The sequence below is a fragment of the Rousettus aegyptiacus genome, unplaced genomic scaffold (assembly GCF_014176215.1).
Source record: "Rousettus aegyptiacus isolate mRouAeg1 unplaced genomic scaffold, mRouAeg1.p scaffold_m13_p_15, whole genome shotgun sequence".
Taxonomy (NCBI): domain Eukaryota; kingdom Metazoa; phylum Chordata; class Mammalia; order Chiroptera; family Pteropodidae; genus Rousettus; species Rousettus aegyptiacus.
The window spans coordinates 26,564,552-26,578,239 of record NW_023416290.1 but is presented as its reverse complement, the minus strand read 5'-3'; the positions used below and the strand labels follow the sequence as shown (position 1 = coordinate 26,578,239).

General features: G+C 36.4%; 1 pseudogene; it reads left to right on the top strand.

The window, feature by feature from the left end:
* Nucleotides 1-5,617: 5,617 nt before the first annotated feature.
* LOC107512353 lies at nucleotides 5,618-6,663 on the top strand (annotated as a pseudogene).
* Nucleotides 6,664-13,688: the final 7,025 nt, after the last annotated feature.

The window sequence follows — 13,688 nt, the reverse complement described above, 5'->3', positions numbered from 1 at the left end:
AGTGATAACACAGCTAGCTACCTACCACCTGGTTGGGAGAATATAAGGGAGGGTTGAATGAAGTATGTGTGAGAGGGAAGGAGTCAGGGTATTATGTGTCCTGGGACATATGACTGTCCAACAAGTTTATCATTAGGTCAGAGTTATTTTTCTTCTCTTCAAGTTTGAATTTTAAAAAATTTTCAAGCTAAAATACATATACCTATGTTATTATCAGCTCTACATCATCATTATCAAAATTATTAAAACAGGAAATTCTTGGATACAGGCGAATAAATGAAGGAAAATCAAATTCCAGAGAAGATGTGTATTCTGGCTGCAGATCTTGTCTGAGGTCATGGCACCTACTGAGTCGTGGCTGGAGGATATGCAGGACCTGCCACCTGATGATTTGTTAGCCATCTATCAATAACTGCAGTAAAGTATCTAGTGGACCTTTGTTTACTCAAAGCAAATGACCTACTACCACACCTCCTTGGGTCAGATAACCAAAACTAGACCCGCTTGTAGAAATCATAAAAATAATTACGAAAAATATTCATTTTTATCTAAGTCTCCAAGGGATTAATAAACATCATCTCTCCCAATCTTCATATCATTTCTGCCTAATTAAGAATGGAGATGATCAAGGTAGAATATTGACCATAGTGTTCCAAAAACCAAAGCAATGAAGTTACATTAATACTGAACAACACATAGCCTGTAAGTGTCTGTATTTGAAATGACTGGATGACTTACACACTCTCTTTTCCAACAAACCTCTGGGAAAAGTTCTGTCTGTTTTGTGGGGCATAGCATTGAAGAACAATGACTAGAGATAAGGATGAGGTCAGCGGGGTAGAAAGTATAACATACATATATATCTATGATGCCATTGTCTTTCTCTTTTTAAAAAAGTTTTTATTAAAATATAGCTAACGTACAATATTGTATTAGTTTCAGGTATACGCCATAGTTTTAAACATTTATATACCTAAAGAAGGAATCACCAGAGTATGTTCAGCAACCATCACCACATCCCCATGCTTTATTTATCTTATACTTGAAAATTTGAACCTCTATTCTCCTTTACCTTTCCTCCCTTTTTGATTTTTCAATTACAATTGACATTCAATATTATTTCATATTAATTTTATGTATACAGCATAGTGATTAGACATTTATATAATTTATGAAGCGATCCCCCTGACTAGTCCAGTACCCACCTGGCACAATACATAGTTATTACCATATTATTGACTATATTCCCTATGCTATACTTTATATCCCCATGACTATTTCATAACTACAAATCTGCACTTCTTGATACCTTTACCTTCTTTACCCTGCCTCAAAACCCCACTCCCATCTGGAAACCATCAACTTGTTTCTGTATCTATGATCTATTTCTGTGTTGTTTGTTTATTTTGTTCTTAAGACTCCACATACAAATGAAACCATCTGGTTTTTGTCTTTCTCTGTCTGACTTATTTCACTTAGCATAATACCTTCCAGGTCCATCCGTGTTATTGCAAATGTTAAAATTTCATTCTTTTTTATGGTTAAGTAATATTTCGTTGTGCATATATACCATAATTTCCATATTCAATAGTCTATTGATAGGCATGTAGATTGCTTCTATATCTCGGCTATTGTATATACCACTGTAGTGAACATGGAGTTACATATATTTTTTCAAATTAGTGTTTTGGTTTATTTAGGATAATATGCAAAGGTGCACTTGCCAGATCATAAAGTAGTTTTGTTTTTAATTTTTTGAGGAAAGCCCTTATACTGTTTTCCATAGTAGCTGTCCCAATTTGCAATCCCACCAACAGTTCACAAGGGTTCCTTTTCCTCCATATTCTTGCCAGCACTTGTTGTTTGTTGATTTATTGATGATGACTATTCTGACAGGTGTGAAGTGATATCTCATTGTGGTTTTCATTTGCATTTCTCTGCTAATTACTGATGTGAAGCATTTTTTCATATATCTATTGGACATCTATATGTTCTTTTTGGAGAAATGTCTAATCAGATCCTCAGCCCAATTTTTAATTAGATTGTTTGTTTTTCTGGGTTCCACAGGTTCTTTGTAAATTTTGGATATTAACCCTTTATCAGATGTATCATTGCCAAATATCTTCTCCCATTCAGTAAGTTGTCTTTGTGTTTAATTGATCATTTCCTTTTCTCTGCAAAAAACTTTTTGGTTTGATGCAGTCCCATTTGTTCATTTTTTCTTTTGTTTAAATTGCTGAGGTGACATATCAGAAAAAATATTCCTAAGAGCAATGTCAGAGAATTTGCTACCTATGTTTTCTTCTGGCAGTTTTATGGTTTCGAGTCTTACATTTCAGTCTTTAATCTATTTTGTGTCTATTCTTGTATACAATATAAGAAGGTAATCCAGTTTCACTTTTTTGTATGTATCCATTCAGTTTTCCCAACACCATTTATTGAATAAACTATCTTTACCCCATTGTATATTCTTGCCTCTTTTTTCATAGATTAATTATCATATAGGCGTGGATTTATTTCTGGGCTTTCTCTTCTGTTCCATTGATCTATGTGTGAGTTTTCATGCCAGTTCCATTCTGCTTTGATTAGGATAGCCTTGTATTATGGTTTGATATCAAATAGCATGTTACCCCCCAACTTTGTTCTTTTTCAAAACTGATGTGGCTATTTGGGGTCTTGTATGGTTCTATATAAATTTTAGGATTATTTGTTCTAGTTCTGTGAAAAATGCCATTGTTATTTTGATAGGGATTGCACTGAATCTATACATAGCTTTGGGTAGTGTGGATATTTTAATGATGTTAATTCTTCCTATCTAGGAGCACGGTATGTGCTTCCATTTATTTGTATCTTCTTAAATGTCTTTCTTCAATGTCATGTAATTTTCTAAATACAAATCTTTTACCTCCTTGATTAAAATTGCTCAGTGGTATTTTATGTGTTTTTTGAAGCGATTGTAAATGGAATTGTTTTCTTAATTTCACTTTCTGATAATTCTTTATTGGTGTATGAAAATGCAACCAATTCCAGAATATTTTGTATCCTGCTACTTTATTGTATTCATTTATCAGTTCTAACAGTTATTTGGTAGACTCTTTAGGATTCTCTATATATAGTATTATATTATCTGCAAATAATGACAATTTTACTTCTTCTTTTCCAATTTGAATGCCTTTCTATTTCTTTTACTTATCTTACTGCTGTGGCTAGGACTTCCAGTACTACATTGAGTAAAAGTGTTGCAAATGAATATCCTTGTCTTGTTTCTGATCATAACAAAAAAAGGTTTTTAGCTTTTTGGCATTGAGTATGATGTTAGCTGTGTGCTTGTCATATACGGTCTTTATTAAGTTGAAATATGTTCCTTATAATACCATTTTGCTAGGAGTTGAATCATAAATGGATGCTGGATTTTGTTAAATGCTTTTTCTGTATCTATTATCATAATCATATAATTTTTATCTTTAATTTTTTTTTGTGTGATGTTTCATGTTAATTGATTTGGGAGGTATTGAATCAAGCCTGCATCCCAGAAATAAATCCAACTTGATTATGGTGTATGAACTTTTTAACCTATTGCTGCATTCGGTTTTTAGATATTTTGTTGAGAATTTTTGCGTGTATGTTTATGAAGTCTATAAGCCTATAATTTTCTTTTTTTTTTTTTTTGTAATGTCTTTTTCTGGCTTTGGAATCAGGATAATAGTGGCCTCATAAAATGAGCTTAGGAGGCTTCTTCTTCTCTTGAATGTTTTGATAGTTTGAGAATAGCTGTTAATTCTTCTTTGAATGTTCGGTAAAATTCACCTATGAAGCCATTCGGTATAGGACATTTGTTTCTTGGGAGTTTTTTAATTATTGATTTGATTTTGTTAATAGTAATCAACCTGTTTAGATTTTCTGTTGCTTCTTAATTCAGTCTTGGAAATTTGTATGTTTCTAGGTATTTATCCATTTTTTCCAGATTATCAAATTTATTGATGTATAATTGTTTGTAGTATTTTCTTATGACCCTTTGTATTTCTGTGGTGTCAGTTGTCACTTCTTCTATTTCATTTCTGAATTTATTTCATTGGGTCCTCTCTCTTTTTTCTCTTGATGAGTCCAGTTAAAGATTTTTTTTTATTTTGTTTGTCTTTTCAATGAACCAGCTCTCGTTTTATTAATATTTTGTATTTTTTTTAGATTCTATTTTATTTATTTCCACTGATCTTTATTATTTTTTACTTCTATTCCTTTTGACCTTCATTTGTTGTTCTTTTTCTAGTTATTTTGTACATAAGGTTACATTGTTTAATTGAGATTTTTCTTTTTTCTTGAGGTAGGCCTGTATTACTATGAATTATCCTCTGACTGCTTTTGCTCTGTCTCATAGATTTGGGGTTATTGTGTTTTTGATTCAATTGTCTCTAGGTACTTTTTGACTTATTCCTTGATCTCATTGTTAACTTATTCATTGTTTAGTAGCATGTTATGTAGCCTTCTTGTGTTTGTGTGTTTTTTAGTTTTTTTTTCTTGTAATTGATTTCTAGTTTCATAATTCTGTGGCCAGAGAAGATGCTTGATATGATTTTAATCATCTTACATTTATTGAGACTTGTTTTGTAACCTCACATGTGGTCTATTTTGAAAAATGTTTCGTTTCCTGTGCACTTGAGAAAAATGTATATTCTGCTGCTTTCGAGTGAAATGGTCTAAAAAAACCAACTAAATCATACTGATCTAATATGTCATTTAGGGCCACTGTTTTCTTGTTGATTTTCTGACTGGAAGTTCTGTCAATTGATATCAATGGTGTGTTAAATGTCTATACTATGACTATTACTGTCAATCTCCCCCTTTATTTTGGTTAGTATTTGCTTCATACATTTAAGTGCTTCTATGTTGATTGAATAAATGTTTACAAGGGGTGTATACTCTTGTTGGATTAATTCTTTTATCATTATGAAATGTCCTTTTTATAGCCTTTGTTTTAAAGTCTATTTTGTGTAATATAAGCATTGTTACTCCAGCATTTTTTTTGTTTTCATTTGCATAAATTTATCTTTTTTTCCATTTCTTTACTTTCAGTCTGTGTGTGTCTTTCAATCTGACGTGGGTCTCTGTGGGTCTTGTAGACAAAATATGTATGGATCTCATTTTCTTATCCATTCAGCTACTCTATGTCTTTTGATTGGAGCATTCAGTCCATTTACATTTAAAATGATTGTTGATAGGTACATAGTTGTTGCTGTTTTATTATTTATATTTATGTTCTCCCCCCCTTTCTTCTTCTTAAAGAAGTCCCTTTAAAATTTTTTGTAGTACTAGCTTGGTGTTAATAAACTCCTTTAGTTGTTTTTTTGTTTTTGTTTTTTGTTTGTTTGTTTATTTGTTTTGTCTAGAAAACTTTTTATCTGTTCTTCGATTCTAAATTACTCTACCCAAGATTACTGGGTAGAGTAATCTTGGTTGTAGGTCTGTGGTTTTCATTACATTAAATATTCATGCCAATCTCTTTTGGCATGCAAAGTTTCTATTGAGAAATCAACTGACAGTCTTATGGGGGCTCTCTTATATGTAACTAACTGCCTTTCTCTTGCTGCTTTTAAGATTATCTTGTTGTCTGGCTGGAAAGATGGTGTCCCACAATGAAGGCACCAGCTCTACCACCATCTCCTCCAGCTTCATCACTGGTGCAACAGGGCAAGGGAAAGGCAAAGGCAAAGGCAAAGGAAAAGGTAGGTCCAGAGATTCAGCCATTAATCAAGGGCAGATAGATTGGTTAGTGGTATTAAACAGAATCAAACTTTATCAAAAAAAAGTACAAGGAAGTGAGGTAGCTCAAGGAGTGCTTTTGTGCCTGGTTGTAGAAAATAGATTTGAAATTACCAACTGCTTTCTTTTCCTACAGCACACAGAATATGATCTGACTTTGATGAAACTTAATATTAGATGGAAATGATGTGAAGTCTTTATTATGTAAATATTGACCATCTTTACGTGGGCTGGTACAAGTTCACATACTATGGCTCCTTAATCACCCTGGTTCCCCTGGATTCTCAAATCAGTTACCAGAATACCATTGAAGAATCTATCGTTTTCATTTACAATCCCATAATAATAGCCCTAGGGTTTCTCTCACTGAAGGCATAGAAAATGACTCCTAAACTGATAGAAGATTATAAAAAGAAGGAGTTTTCTCCTAAAGCATTGAAAAGAAGAAATATCACCTTTGACCACATGTTTGAAAAAGTGCCAACTGTAATTAAAAATTCACAACTAATTCTAATGTGGGAGCTTGAGAAGTCAGCTGTGACTAATAAACACGACTTGCTCAGTCTTGCTATGAGCAATCATTTGGGAAAGAATCTACAATTGCTGATGGCTAGAGTGTATGAAATAGGCCTAGATATATATATGAGAAACATAAGTAAATAGTAGCAACAGCAGAAACACAAGTATCAGCAGCGTCACCAGCAGGAAAATATGCAGTTCTAAGATTGAGGAGAACCCCTACTTCCTGAGGAGGATCTGTTTAAACTTTTTAAAGCACTACAGCCTCCAGCCAGGATGGATTCTCTACTTATTGCTGAGCAGATTAATACTAACTGCCAGAATATCAAAGAATTCATTGCCCAAAACTTGAATTAACTCTTCATGGCCCTTGAAAAATACAACTAAGAGAAGGAAGTGTCCACAAAAGAAAGTAACATGGACTCTTGAGATCACATTCGGCATCACTTGGAAGAAATACATTTGCATAATGAAGTCTTTTTAGACGATAATAAAATATAAACAAAACAAAAACAAAATTTCTTTCTTTGTCTTTAAAGTGGTATTTTAATTATCATGTGTCTTGATGTGGGCTTCTTTGGGTTTATCTCCTTTGCGACTTTGTGTGTTTCCTGGACTTATATGTCTATTTCCTTCACCAGGTTAGGGAAATTTTCAGTCATTATTTCTTCAAATTGGTTTCCAATACTTTTCTCTCTCTCTTCTCATTTTGGTACCCATATGATGCAAATGTTGTTATGTTTGTTTTTGTCCCAGAGGTCCCTTAAACCTTCCTTGTTTTATTTTTCTTTGTTCTTTTTTGCTGTTTCAATTGGGTGTTCTCTGCTATCATGTCTTCTAAATCTCTGATTTGATCTTCTACTTCATTTAATCTGCTGTTGATTTCTTCTAGTATATTCTTCATTTTAGTTGTTGTATTCTTCATATCTGACTGATTCTTTTTATGATTTTTATATCTTTTTTATGCTTGCTGTCTCTTTGTTGAAGTTCTCACTAAGTTCCTTAAGCATCCTGATAACCACTGTTCTGAACTTTGTACCTGAAAGATTTCTTGCATCCATTTTGTGTTGGGAGCCATTTTGAGGAAAACAAGACTGTTTGTTAAGCAGGATGTTTTTGCAGAGTTGGCCAGCTGTGCAGTCTGCTGACTCAGGAGAAAGTGCACCTGGTGTGGGGGTGGGAAACAGAATGTTACAGAGTTTCCATGATTGGTTGTTATTTAGAGGTGTTTTGCTTCTTACGCACTCAGTAGGGTATAAATATGCATTGCGAAATAAACTTGAGGCTGCTGCAGTATTGACTGTGAGCTCTCCCGAATCTATCTCTTGTCTCTATCTTTTTCGTCAATCCTCACTCCCCATCTCAGGTATTGTTCGACCGAGGCCGGCTGGCTCCGGCAATTTTGTTTAGTTATTTTCCTGGAGTTTTCTTCTGTGTTTGTTTGTTTGTTTGTTTGGGACATGTTTTTTAGTTTCCTCACTTTGGCTGCCTCTCTGTGTTCATTTCTATGTATTAGATATATCTGCTACATCTCACAGTCTTAGTAGAGTGGCCTTATGTAGTAGGTGTCCTTGGGGCTCAGTGGTGCAGTTTCCCTGATTGCCTGAGCCATATGCTCTAAGAGTGTTCCTTGCATGGGTTGTGTGTGCTCTCTTGTTGTAGTTGAGCTTTGATTGCTATTGGCATGTCAGTGGGTGGGATTGACCCTCAGGCTGACTGGCTATGAGGACTGGCCATGATCACAGCATCAAAGCTGCTTGGCAGGGGCTGACCCCGCAGAGTAGGATTTTCCCCTACAGGCTCAGGTACCTGCTGAGATCACCCTTTGAGTACACTGCTTGTAGAACTAATTGGGTAGTGTACTGCTATGGTTTGAAGCTGGCCACCGGGTGTGCTGGTTCTGGGACCTCTTTGAAGGGGTTTCTTCTAAGGTCAGCTGCTGTCTATAATCATTGGGGCTATCTGGTGGGAGCAACAAAGTGATATGTGGTTGGTTGCTGCCTGCGTTGGACTTGGAGGTGCATAGGAGAAACCATACTACAAATGGAGGCCGGCTGTCACATGTACTAAGTTTGGGGCAGCTTCACAAAAGGCCCAGGGAAGGAACTCCAAGGCCTGCTTCCACCTGACAGCTGTCTATAAGGTCCAGTTGTGTAAAGATCCTCAGGTAGTAGGGATAGTATGGGAGATGCGTAGATGGAGTCTCAGGAATCACCAGCATGGGGTGAATGATGTTTAATGGGTTAATGCAGATGGAGATTAGGCACCAGTATTGAGCCTGGGGCTTCTCTGAAAAAGTCTCAGAGCCAGATGAGGCCAGTGTCACCCATCTTGGGCCAATGGGCCCCCAAGAATTGTCCAAGAATGTTTGCAGCATGAGGCAACAATGGGAGCTTGCCAACCTCAAAAAAGCCTCTGGTGATGTAAAAATTAGGTGGGGCAGAGTCTCAGAAAGTCACCAGATGAAGCAAGGGGCTCACCAGGCCAACAGAAATTCAGATTTGGCCATGTTGGAGGAGGGCTCAACACAGGGTAGATTACTCCTGCCTACAGGCTGCACAGAGACGATGGCAGCTATCCATCTAGACCTCGTTCTGAAGCCACGCAACTCAGTCTATCTCTGTATGTCTCTGGCACTTCCCCAGCTGCTGTCCCTTTGGTGAATGCCTGGGCATGAGAGAATATGTGTACAGGCCCTTTAAGAGGCTACGTGGTTTGCCAGACCCTTTTCTGTGTCACCCAGACAGATGAAATCCTGACTTATTTTCACAGCCATGTTTTGTGGGTGCTACTCTTCCCAGCATTGGTGTTCCAAGCTGGGAAGCCTGGTGTGGGGCTAGGGTCCCTCACTGTTCAGAGCCAAGATATCTCTCTCAATTCTTGACCACCACACAGGAGTGCAGGGCCAGCCCATTTTGCATATCTGCCCCTTCTACCAGTCTCAGGTTGTCTTCTTTTTTATATCCTTAGTTATAGGACTCGTGTTCATCTAGTCTTCAAATAATTCTCTAGGTTGATTGTTCTACATTTTAGTTGTAATTTTAATATGGACATTGGAAGAGGCAAGCACAGCATTTTCCTACTCTTCCATCTTGACTGAAACTTTCTCTTTTTCCTTCTTTCCTTTCCAATTTGGGTCTGAGTTGACCTATTCAGGGGGCACTTTTTATGCCAGGAAACCTAGAGAAGCCATAGACTCCAGGGAGTAATAGGAAAGAAAATCAGCAATATGTCATGTGACTGAGAAGTTAAATGACTTACTTTTTGCTACTTATGCTTTGTAGACTTGCTTTTGGTTTCAAGCTTAAGGGGTGAGTGGTGAATGATCAAATTCATGAGAAGAATCCTCCAGAGGGGCTAGCAATAAAGTCTCTCAGGACATAATCATGGCTGTAATTAGCTACAGATACAGAAGATATGTCAACCTCACCACTATTAACGCTTTGTGCTAGATAATTCTTTGCAATGGGAGGGCTGTTCTATTCACTGTAGGATGTTTTAGCAGCATCCCTGGCCTCTACCCACCAGATGCTGGTAACATGCCCCCCTCTCACAGCTGTGACAAACAAAAATCTTTCCAGACATTGCAAATATCTCTTAAAAGGCAAAATTGCCCCCCACTTAAGAAAAACTGGTATAGAGGTAAAACCAAGAAAAGGGGTGCACCTAACAGCATGCATGCTGACCTCCACTCTCTGTCTTGACCCTCCCCGTGGTGATTTCCTGTTCTCTCATTCCACTCTGCTTCACAATAAAAAGCCAATGGATAATCATTATCACTTCTCAGAGTTGACGTAGCCAGTTGATGTGCCCTTTTTAAAATTTCTAACCAATCTTTCTGGCCTCTTTCATAAAAGAAGTTGTTGTATGTAGGGAAGGGAAGGGAAGGGAGGCAAAGGGAAAAGGGAAAAGACTATATTAAAAGATTATCTATTGTTAATAGTAAACTGGTTCATATTCTGAACAAAACATCAAGGACAGATATGGGTATCACAGAGGCAGCTGGAAACAACTTAAAGGTAACGTGCAGGGAGATGGCAGACAGTCTCTCAACTGGAAGGTAAACAGAAGACATGCAGGAGTAAAGATTAAAGACAGAACAGTTGCCAAAAGTAGGCCTCTTGAATTTCATTCCTTAAAAGCATAGTCACCACTGATAAACATCCTTCCTATCTCATAGGAAAAGTGTTCATATTAGTCAATCAGCATCTGAACTGTGTAAAAACTAATGATAAAAAATGTGACTTATGCCCTGAGAATAAATTTAGTCATATTCCACATGTACACAATATCCCCTTCCCCCACCCATTCACCATATCCCTCCTCTTGGGTCAGTCCCACATGAAGTCTTACAATTGGGCCTTGGAGAGTTGAAAATTACAGCCAAAAGCAGCAAGAAAATGCCATGAAACTGGCAAGGTTCATTGTGGAAAGAGCCAGAGCATCTGCTTTCAAGCAAGGCTATAAAAACCGAGCCACAGGGGGAAGAAAGGCTATTAGGCCACGAGCAGTTAAGGGGGAAAATCCACAGGAACCCAGATTAAAAGTTTGAAAAGACTTGGAACCCTCAGAAAAAGATCAGTGGAAACAAGTCATAATGCCAGGACTGGCATATGGAACTATTTGAAGGGTTCTGCTAGTCATCCCAATACAATCCTACATAGAGTTTGGGGTAAGAATGACTAGAAATGGATAAAATAGGGGGCCTGAAGCACCCACCCAGGAACTGTGGAAAGAATGAACAAAGGTGGCCAGAGTCAACCAAGCAGATGGATCTGTTATAAATGTGGAGATTGTACAAAGTGGATCCTGCATCAATTGTTATGGATACCGGTTGATATAAAACATAGAGCTTTCTTTTCATGCCAAACCATTTTCTGAAATGTCCTCAGGGTCCCTTAATTGGTCATTTTCAGAGGTTTGCTCTGCCTCTGTTTATTCTAGATTAGCTTCTTATTTGTACTCAAATATAAAGTACTTTCAATATAATACCTCACTAACCCTAAAAGCTATTTTGCATTGTTCTGCAATGGTTTTCACAGACCACAGTCACATTTCATTTCCCTTATGTGTTAATGAACAGAGAGCTTCCCAGATCCAGTAAATGCAAAAGAAATAGAGGAATTATTGGTTTCACCTGCATTCTGCCTGTTACTTGTCAAGTCACTTTTATTGACCTACAGTTTCTCAAATCCTGATTTATGGTAACTCTCACTCTTCTATTCCAATTGGCTGGTTCTCTGATGCCTCAAATTGATGGAGTAGAAGAACATCTACAATTCCTAATTTGTAGGACTACAAGAGTTCTTTCTGCCTCTATCACCACTTACAATGCCTTGCTTAAGTGAACTCAATTTCCCAATTCGACAAAATGCAACAAATAGTTATTGTCTCTCAGAATTGTGTCTCAAGTACTCATGACCCCTCTGTCCTGCCCAGTTGTTTAGGGGTGACTTCTTATTTTGGAATGAGTGCAGCAAGATAGTAATGATAGTATTCAAAGGTAGTACTCATGCAGAAGAGGATAGCTGCCCTATATTCTAGTTGTACACATCATGAATTTTTTTGCATGGGGGCATATATACAGAATGGTAAATAATGCCTTCCTAGCTATGTTCAGGTAGTTTCTGTTTCCCACAACAAAATTTAACTATGCCTTGAGTTGAAGGGAAGAACTGCCTGAGTTTCCCACCTCCTTCTCCCTCACCACACACACACACACACACACACACACACATACAGGAGCGATGTTTTAATTGCTGTCTATGAGTTAGAAGAGGCTAGATGGAGGCTGCTACTCAGCTACTGTTTTAAAGTGGTTGCCTCTGTGATACAAAGAAGTAGGTATCTTTGTTACTGTTTTGTGACACCAGGCTCCATATCTCTTTCTTTTGTTAACAGCACCCTGATTTCCTCTGGTGACTAGCTGTCTCCCATTGGATGTAGTCTTGGGTTGGGCATATGCCCTAATCAAAGTGCTCTGCCTTACCCCTAGTCAAGTAATAAACATGCAATCCAAGCTACATGTATTCATCCTGTTGGCTTTGCATTTGAGAGGAGCAATATAAAGCTAGAAAAAAAAAATTGGAGCTTATTCATTACTGCAGCAGTGTCCTTCTGAGACTCTCAATTGAGTCCTGCATCCTGGTCCTCAATTACTGACTTGATACCTGTCATTTTTTTAGAGTAGTTCTCTAAATCCCCCTTCAAATCTTTGAGACACATCATATCTTCCAATAAGTAAATTTCTCAAGATGGAAACAAGATCTAGGACTAGCCTATTTTTTCCCAATTTATTAGATTGGTCTTCCTTCTATAGTGAGGTAGAAATTGGTCACTAAAATTATTTAGTATTTTTTCAAGTAGCTTAATTGCTTAGAAAATCTGGTTATAATCCTTCTTGTATATGTTGTGTTTGTTTCAGAAATTTTTAAACTCTATGAACTTCCCGATTACTAATTCTTCCACTTCCCAGAAGTGAGGTTTTTCTTCCTGATTTGGTCTTCTTGTACCCCTCTTCCAACAAGAGAAGAATAAGGTAACTTAAAATATTATTTGGTACTAAACCAAATAATATCATTGATAGAATTAAATAATTGAAAACCAATAACTCCCTATTTCAGTGAATCTATGAGAGAATAATATGCTATAATTCACTAGAGAGAAAATATATGTGTATTTTTAATTTCTCTAGTAATGCTTGAATTGTGGGAAAAGAAGGGATGAATACTGAGTCTTAGAAGAGTTTGGACCTTCTCTTTAACTTAAGTAGATATTAAGTGGATATGTGACATTACAAATAAATCATCCATTCATTTATCTCTTCACTAAGATTGATGCATAAGCCATGATATTTCTTTTTTAAATTTCAAGCATTTATTAAAGATAGTCACAAATGTAAGACATTTTTTTAATTTTTAATGCAGAGGCTAAGAGGTTCTTCCATACCATCTAAATCAGATAGAGCTCATATTTTATAAACCACATTATCTCAGCCTTTTTTCTTTTTTTTAATCTCTGGCCATGAACAGCAAGACCTAAAATCAAGAGCAAAATCTCAAACTGAACAGACATTTGAATTAAAAAATTTATTTGGAACATGTTATGTCTATTTGATATTTTATTTGACAATTTATTCAGGTAATATTTGTTTTCCTTCCTTCATAATTAACACTTAATCATTAATGCTTTGGGAGGCAAATTCCACAGAGTAAACTTTTTGTGGCATATATGTAATTGCTATTGTATTTAATTTTTTAAAATTATTTTTCTCCATCGGTTCTTGAGAAATAATATGTCACCAGGTATAGGCAACTAAGGATGGTGATCTTGCTACTAATAAAACTAATAGTCTACATTTAACTTTTGCATATATTATCACATTTCATCTTGATAATGATAATGATACAAAG